The sequence below is a fragment of the Tamandua tetradactyla genome, chromosome 8 (assembly GCF_023851605.1).
Source record: "Tamandua tetradactyla isolate mTamTet1 chromosome 8, mTamTet1.pri, whole genome shotgun sequence".
NCBI classification, from domain to species: domain Eukaryota; kingdom Metazoa; phylum Chordata; class Mammalia; order Pilosa; family Myrmecophagidae; genus Tamandua; species Tamandua tetradactyla.
This window is the reverse complement of record NC_135334.1, coordinates 52,215,436-52,224,421: the sequence shown is the minus strand read 5'-3', so window position 1 is coordinate 52,224,421 and position 8,986 is coordinate 52,215,436. Positions and strand designations below refer to the sequence as shown.

The 8,986-nt window shown below is 35.7% G+C and overlaps 1 pseudogene; it reads right to left on the bottom strand.

The window, feature by feature from the left end:
* Window positions 1-6,054: 6,054 nt before the first annotated feature.
* On the bottom strand, window positions 6,055-7,075 carry LOC143645090 (transcription factor IIIA pseudogene; annotated as a pseudogene).
* Between the last annotated feature and the right edge of the window lie 1,911 nt (window positions 7,076-8,986).

Sequence of the window (8,986 nt, the reverse complement as noted above, 5' to 3'; positions counted from 1 at the left end):
AAATATCATTTTCCCCAGACATTCATGTTAGGTTATGACTCTCTATTATATTATTGTCTTGCAACATTCTATTCTAGTCCATCATCATACTTATTATAATTTTTAAATTTACGTGGATAAATATATGAGTAGTGTCTAGAATGTAAACTTCCTAAGGGCAGAGTTGGGTAACTAGTTACTCAATACTGTACCCCAGGAATGGAGTACAGTGCATAGTTGATGCTTAATATGTATTTGTTGAATAAAATGTTCAGGTTTTTCTCACCCTTTTCATTTCTTCATGCATAACATCTAATTGTGGTTCAACAAAGAGACCTTTTCTTTCACTGTTCTGTGCTTCTATAATGGCCCTCTAATGTAAATATCTCTGCTCTTAATTTAGATATTCAGAGCACTCTTGACCAGTATAGAAGAATGTATTTAAAGCAGAATTGTCAACATTGCCATAGAGTGAATTTTCAAGGATTATCGCTTTGATTTTTCCTTACCTTTTCACAAAATCTTAGAATCTCTATTGAAAACCGGGAATTATCTTTCTTGTGAATATGAAGGTTTTCTCAGGCCAATCAACACAAAGAAATCCATTTTCCCTCCTTAGATATATTCTCTCCAAATATATTACAGTGGTTCACGTAAGCATATTAGTTCCATAACTGCCATATTATTACAGTCAAATCATTCATTTCTCTTGCATTCATTTTCTTCTTTGTGAAATGAGTGAACTGAGAAGTCTTAGGGAAGTTTATAAGAAAAAGAATGTTGAAGTTCTACCATTAAGATTAAATGATGCTATTATCTAAGATGGTCATAAAAGTAGCCTTTATAAAGGCTTGATCTCTGAGGAGAAATCACTAGATAGTTTCTTCATATTTATTTCATATTGATTGTGAAACTATTGGTAAGCCCAGCAGTGGTACAAAATTAATCATAGTTTAAATTTTATTGACTACCACACTTATACATTTTGATCATTTATTTATTTATTAAAAATCTGCATCATGGGGTTGTGTCTAGTATGGCTGAGTAGTTCCTCCCAAACATGTCCCTCTATCAGTTAACAACTATAAATTCTTTTGGAGGAAAATAATGTAGAGGCTTCAAATTGTGAACAAAAACAACCAGATTACATAGAGGAGTTGACTCTTGGAAAAAAATGAACAGGAATGGTAAGGTACCCATCCCTTTGTCTTTTAGCCTAAGGACAGCCTGCAGCAGATGCCATTCAGGGGAAAAGAAACTCCGAGGGCACAGTATTTGAAGGCTCAAAGGGGCATTGTTAGGATAAATGAAAAAGGTTTGAACTTTATGTCAATTTTAAATGTCTTAAACTTGATAACTGCACTTAAGAGGATATATAAGTGAATGTCTTCGTTCTTCGGAAATATACAAGGCAGTATTAAGTATTCAAGGAACATGATGTATATAGCCTGCAATTAAATGTTCAGAATATAGATTAATAGATAGGTAGGTAGGTGGGTAGATAGGTAGATAGATGAATAGATATATAAGTAGGTAGGTAGGTAGGGATAGAGAGAGAGATAGATTAGATAGATGGATGGATGGATGGATGGATGGATGGATGGATGGATGAATGGATGATAGATCAAATTTTGCAAATTTGGCAAAAGGTTAAAATTAGTGGATTTGGAAATCTGTGGGGGAAGGCATATGTTGGAGTTCTCTGTATGGAGTCTGTACTATTTTTCTGTCTTGTAAGCTTGAAAGTATTCAAAGTAAAAAGTTAAAAAAAAAAAAAAGAGACCAATGCATATTCAGCAAGGGAAAAAAAGGTTAAAGAAGCTAACTGGGAGAGTTCATTTTCAGTGGATCAGCACTTTATGAAATTCTGAACGAAGTTCTTCAGGCTGGAAAAATGAGGAGTACCTGAAATGGTAAATGTTTTGATAGGCATTTTTTATTCTTTATTCCTTTAAAATACATAGTAATGTTCAAAGAAAAAATTAGGACATTGGCATTTCTTGTTTATAATCTATTTAGATATTATACAACTGTAGCATGGAGAATGAGGATTGTAGATGGGAGTGCTAAGATTGCAAGGTGAATGCATATTTAATAAAGTATTACAATACAAACTCCAAGTAGTATATGAAGTGTCAGAGATGAAAGAGAAGTTATTACTTCAGATCTTGCAGACATTAAAAGAACAATACAAGAATATTATGGATAATTTTATGACAATGCATTTAATAATTATGATGGAATGCACAAATATCAGGAATATGTACAACTTACCAAAATAACTCAAGAAAAAATAGAATATATGAATAGCCATTTATCTATTAAAGAAATTGAATTTATTATAACAAAACCTTCAAACAAGGAACCCTCCAAAAACAGATCGTTTCACTGATGAATTTTATCTAACTTTTAAGTAAAAACTAACACCAATCTTACTCAAATATATTAATTATATATTAGCAAATTCAGTCCAGCAAAATAAACACAACAATGAATGTAATTCATCTATTACTATGATAGAAAAATTCTACCAATTAGGGTAGAATTGACATCTTAATGATATTTAGTCTTTCAAACCATGAATACAGAACATCCTTCCATTTAATTAGGTCTTTATATCTTTTGGGAGTGTTTTGTAGTTCTCTGTGTACCGTGTAAATTGGTTAAATTTATTCGTATATATTTGACTCTTTTAGTTGCTATTGTAAATGGAAATTTTCCTTGATTTTCTCCTCAGATTGTTCATTAATAGTGAATAGAAACACTACTGATGTATGTGAGTTGATTTTGTGTCACATCACTTTGCTAAACTCACTTATTAGCTCTAGTATCTTTGTTGTAGACTTTTTGGGTCTTTCTATATAGAAGCTCATGCATCTACAGATGATGAAAGTATTATTTCTTCCTTTCCAGTTTGGATGCCTTTTATTTCTTTTTCTTGCCTAACTACTCTAGCTAGAACTTCTACCATAATGTAGACTAAGCGTGGTGACAGTGAGCATTCTTGTCTTGTTCCAGATCTTAGAGGGATAGATTTCCATCTTTCACCATTAAGTATGAAGTCAGCCGTGAGTTTTTCATATATGCCCTTTACCATGTTGAGGAAGTCTCTTTCTATTCCTGTTTTTTGAAGTGTTTTTTTTTTAATCAGAAAAGGATATTGGATTTTATCAAATGCCTTTTCTGTGTCAAACGAGATGATCATATGGTTTTAACTCTTTGATTTGTTAATGTGGTGTATTACATTAATTGGTTTTATCGTGTTGATCCACCCTTGCATATCTGGGATAAAACCCATTTGGTCATGGGGTATAATTGTTTTAGTGTGCTGTTCAATTCAATTTGCAAGGATTTTTTTCATCTGTATTCATCAGAGAAATTGGTCTGTACTTTTCTTTTCTTGTAGTATCTTCTGGGTTTGGTAATAGGGTAATATTAGTTTCTTAGAGTGAGTTGGGTAGGATTCCCTCCTCTTCAATTGGATTTTGGAAGAATTTAACCAGGATTGTTATTAATTCTTCTTGGAATGTTTGATAGCATTCACCTGTTATGCCATCTGCTCCTGGGCTTTCTTTCTTCGGATGTTTTTGATGACTGATTGAATCTCTTTACTTGTAATTGGTCTGCTGAAATATTCTATTTCTTCTAGGGTCAATATTGATTGTACATTTCTAGGAATTTTTCCATTTCATCTAAGTTGTCTAATATTTTTCCATACAGGTATTCATAGTATCCTCTTGTGTTTCTTTTTATTTCTATGGGGTCAATAATTATAACCACCCCCAATTCTGATTTTATTTGCATCTTCTCTGAGGGTTTGCCAATTCTATTGATCTTCTCAGAAAAGCAACTTTGGTTTTGCTGATTCTGTTGTTTTTTATTCACAGTTTCCTTTATTTCTACTCTAATTTTTGCTAGTTCTTCTCTTCTTATGCTTTGGGATTAGTTTGCTGTTCTTTTTTTAGGTCCTCCAAGTGTACAGTTAGGTCTTTGATTTTAGCTCTTTCTTCTTTTAGATGTAGATGTTTAGGGCTAAATTTCCTGCTTAGTGATGCTTTTACTGCATCCCTTAAATTTTTGTTTATTGTGTTCTCATTTTCACTCATCTCCTGATGGCTATTGATTAATCTGGCAATTTCTTCTTTGACACACTGATTGTGTAAGAGTGTGTTGTTTAACCTCCATATATTTGTGAATTTTCCGGTTCTCTGGTTGTTATTGATTTCCAACTTTATACCATTATGGTCAAAGAAAGTGATCAGTATAATTTCAGTCTTTTAAAATGTTTTGAGAGGAGCAGTACGATGATGGTTTATGGCAGATTTCTCACCTGCCATGCCAGAGACCTGGGTTCGATTCCTGGTCCCTACTCATGTTTAAGAAAAAAAATAATGTTTTAAGATTTGTTTTATGACCAACCTGTGGTCTACCCAGGAAAATTATTCATGAACACCTGAGAAAAATGTTTATCCTGCTACTTTGGGGTTCTATGTTCTTATATATCTGTTAGGTCTAGTTCATTTATCATACTGTTTAAGTTCTCTGTTTACTTATTGGTTCTCTATCTAAATGTTCTATCTATTGATGAGAGTGGTATATTGAAGTCTCCAACTTTTATTGCAGAGATGTTTATTTCTCCCTTCAGTTTGCCATCATTTGCCTCATGTATTTTTGGGCACCCTGGTTAGTAGAGAAATATTTATGGTTGTTGTTTCTTCCTGTCAAATTGTCCCTTTTATTAATATATAGTGTCCTGTTTTATTGCTTAACAGTTTTGTTTTTAAATTTTATTTTGACCAGTATTAGTATAGCTACCCTGGCTCTTTCTTGGTTACTGTTTGTATGGGATAAATTTTTCCAACCTTTCACCTTCAAACTATTTGTTTCCTTGGTTCAAAGGTGAGTCTCTTGAATACAGCATATTGATGGATTATAATTTTCTGACCAATCTGACAATCTGTATCTTTTTATTGTGGAGTGTTCTAGTTTGCTAGCTGCTGGAATGCAATATACCAGAAACAGAATGGCTTTTAAAAAGGGGAATTTAATAAGCTGCTAGTTTACAGTTGTAAGGGTGAGAAAATGTCCCAATTAAAACAAGTCTATAAAAATGTCCAATCTAAGGCATCTAGGGAAAGATACCTTGATTCAGGAAGGCCAGTGATGAACATGGTGGCATCTGCTCACTTTCTCTCCAGGCCTCTTGTTTCATGAAGCTCCCTGGGAGTTGTTCGCCTTCTTCATCTCTAAAACTCACTGGCTGGTGGACTCTCTGCTTCGTGGTTCTGCAGCATTCTGAAGCTTTCTCCAAGATCTTCTTTTATAGGATTCCAGTAAACTAATCAAGACCCATATAGAATAGATGGAGACACATCTCCATCTAATCAAGTTTAATACCTACAACTGATTGAGTCACACCTCTGTGGAGATAACCTAATCAAGTTTCCAACCTATAGTACTGAATAGGGATTAGAAGAAACCATTGCTCCCATGAGACTGATTAGGGTTAAAACATGGCTTTTCTAAGGAACATAAATCTTTTCAAACCAGCACAAGGAATTTAATCCATTAACATTCTATTGTATTGCTGTAAATGCTGTACTTTCTTTGAACATTTTATCCTTTGGTTTTTATATTCACACTTTATTTTTGTCTCTCCTTTTATTTTTTCAGTTAAGTTAACTAATAATCTTCATTTTAATACTCTGCTCCAGTCCCTTCTCTCCTTTCTTTTGCTTTTAGCCTATGGAACTACTGTTAGTACTTTTTGTAGGGCAAGCCTCTTATTGATGAACTCTCTTAGTTTCTGTTTATCTGTGATTATTTCAAACTCACCATAATTTTTATGGGACCATTTTGCTGGTAGAAGAATTCTTGGGCTGGCAGTTTTCTTTTTTCAGTAGTTTAAATATATGACACTATGCCTTCTTTTTACCACATTTTGTGTGTGTGTGTGTGGTGTTTTTTTTTTGTTTTTTGTTTTTGGCTCTGCATCTGTAATTTAAAAAAGAAGATATATGCTTCTGAGAGCAAATAAGCTCATTGGTTACTCATCTAAACAAAGCAACCTGATATTTAGCTGAGGGTAAGTATTACAACTGTTGAGAACATGTTTTCTTCAATACAGTTCAGAGACTCTCCATTTTTTGGCAAGGGTAAGCCTTGTTTTGTTTTCCTTTTAGGAGGGATATATACACTGAGATGAGAAGCCGAACTCTGTTTTTCATCAGAGGTTTTTACTTTGATCTTCATTTTCTTCTTGTCAGGATCATGTACAGCAGCGTGCCTAGTGAGACTTTGTTTCATTGCAAACCTTTTGCCACAGAACACTAAATGGGCACTTTTCCTCATGAAAGGAGAGAATGTGGCTCTGAAGATTGCACACAGTCATGTAGGTCCTACCACAAGCTTCCCTGGGACAGTGACACACATCCCTTTCTGGGGCATGGGTTTTCGTATATTGTTTCAGTCATCTTTGCATTTGAATGTTTTCAGGCATACTGGCATACTTCACAAGTTGTTTCCTTTTTATGGTCTTCTCTCACATGTTTTAGAAGCTCCATCCATGTTTTTGCCACAAAGAAACATCCTTTTGGCATACCTAGCCCTCAAATGCCTTCCCATGTTGCTTCAGCCTGCTCGGTGATGTAAAGGGTTTTCTGCATTCTTCATGGTTACACTTGAAGAGCAGCTCATTGGTGTGCTGGAACTGGTAGATTTTCAGCTGCTGATGTTTCTTAAAGGCCTTCTGAAAACCTTCAAATTCATATACATACTATTTTTGCTGATTCTCATATTTGCACTCAAAATGTTTCTTCAGGTTTGATTTTGTGTGAATTTTTTATCACAGCCATTAATTTCACAAACAAATTGGTCAGAATGTGGCAGCTCAGATGGTACTCCCTGATGAAGACTTTGTCACAGACAAATGGCCTCTCCCCCATGTGCTCGCACAGGTGTGCATTGAGCTTCCAGGGCTTGTTATAGTTGACACTGCAGTCTGGGTAGGAGCAGATGAACCTCTGGGGCACCTGGGGGGCAGAGCTGAGTCCTTGCAGGCCACCGGAAACACGTTGGCAATGGTCAGGGACTACATAGCCATGAAGACTGAGTCCAGTGGCTCCAGGGCAGCCTGTCCCCATGCCCCAAGCCAGGCACACAGCCACTGCCACCATGGTTTTTTATGAGAAATAAGCATTTAATCTTATTTCTGTTCCCTTGTGTGTGATGAATCACTTTCTCTTGTTGCTTTCAGGATTCTCTCTTTATCTTTGGAATTTGATTTTCTGATTAGTATGTGTCTTGAGGTAGACCTGTAAGGATTTAATCTATTTAGAGTACATTTTTTTCTTGAACATGCATATTTATGCCTTCATAAGAACTGGGAAATTTTCATCCATTATTTCTTCAAATATACTTGTTGCCCCTTTTCCCTTCCCTTCTCCTTGTGGGACACCCATGACACATATGTTTGTGTGTTCATGCTGTCACTCAATTACCTGAAACCCTAGTCAATTATTTCCATTATTTTCTCTATCTATTCTTCTATCTGTGAGACTTTGATTGATATCTCTTCTAGTTCACTCATTCTTCTATTTGTTGAAATCTGCTGTTGTATGACTCTAGGGTATTTTTAATCTCTTCTATTATTTCTTTCTTCCCATAAGTTCTATTATTTTCTATTTATATTTTCATATTCTTCTTTATGCTCATCTAGTGTCTTCTTAATATTCTTTTTCTAACTAGGCATATTTTCTTCAATCTCCTTTCACTGATTTTGGAAATTTGTTTAAACATCTTTGATTAATTCTTCCTAATTTCCTCCTCTGAAGATCCCATTTGTTCATTTTTGTTTCTTTATATGACTGTAGTTTTTGCTGCATCTAGGCATCTGGTTATCTTGATGAGTTCTCTCTGAAGGCCAGCTTCTCTCTTTTGCCTAGGGTTTTATTGTTGATAGGCTGTATATTAAGGCTTTTCTTTGACACTTGGTTCAATGTTTTCTAGACCTTTAGAATTTCCCATGTTTGATGAGATTTTTTTCAAGTCTTCTTCATCTAATTCTTCCCTTGGCATGTGGTACAATTTTTAAGATTGCACTATTTGTGCAGTTGTTTCAATCCAAAGAAAAAACTTCTTTTCTTCTGTTCCTTCTCCTGTTCTCTTGATCTGTTCTTTGTTGTTGTTTTTACTCTCCTTTCATTGCTTCTAGCTACTTTTGCCTGGAGGGCAAATCTGGGAGGAGGGTCATCCTGGAGAGGACTTTCCCAAGTCAGTATTTCCCAGCCAAATAGGTGCAGGGACCCAACAAAGGAAGTATAGAGCAGTTCCAAAGAGACCTTAGGAGAGGGTCAGGAAAGATACCAAAATCAACATTCGCTCCCTGAAGCTTCACTTTCCAGGCCTGTGCAGCCAAAGGTACTCTTGGGCAAACTTTTCCCTAAAGCCCTACATAGACCCAGCTTCTCTGAATCTCCACTGCCATTGCCCCCATCATGGGCAGGGTTGAAACAATGACTCAGCTGCCCCTTTTCACAGCAGTCTGAAGGGTAGCTCAGAAAAAGGGCCCAGTGATATAAATGTGTTGAACAAGAGCTGTAACCAGTATTCAGCCTTGGCCTCCTTTTCCTGTTCTTGGAAAACAGAGCCACCACCATTTTCTCTGTCTGCAGGAGCCAACTAGGGACAAGACCCCAGGCAAACTAATCTTGAAAGTAGGGGGATGGGCCCAAGCAATTGCTGCTAAGCCACTTACTCATATTTTTGTTTGTTTGTTTGTTTGTTTTTTTACCATAGCTGCTCAACCTCTTCCCTAGTTGCTGTATAATGCTTCCTTCATTGCCAAAGCCCTAGAACAGTTGCCCATTGTTTCAGTTTCTGCCTGCCCACTAGCTGTTTTTGAATGAGGAGTGAGAACTGTAGCCACTAAATATAGTATCTTCCCCAGAAGTGCCTCAAAATTCTGTATCTTGATTCAAGTTTGGGTTGTATATTTGTATGCATTTGC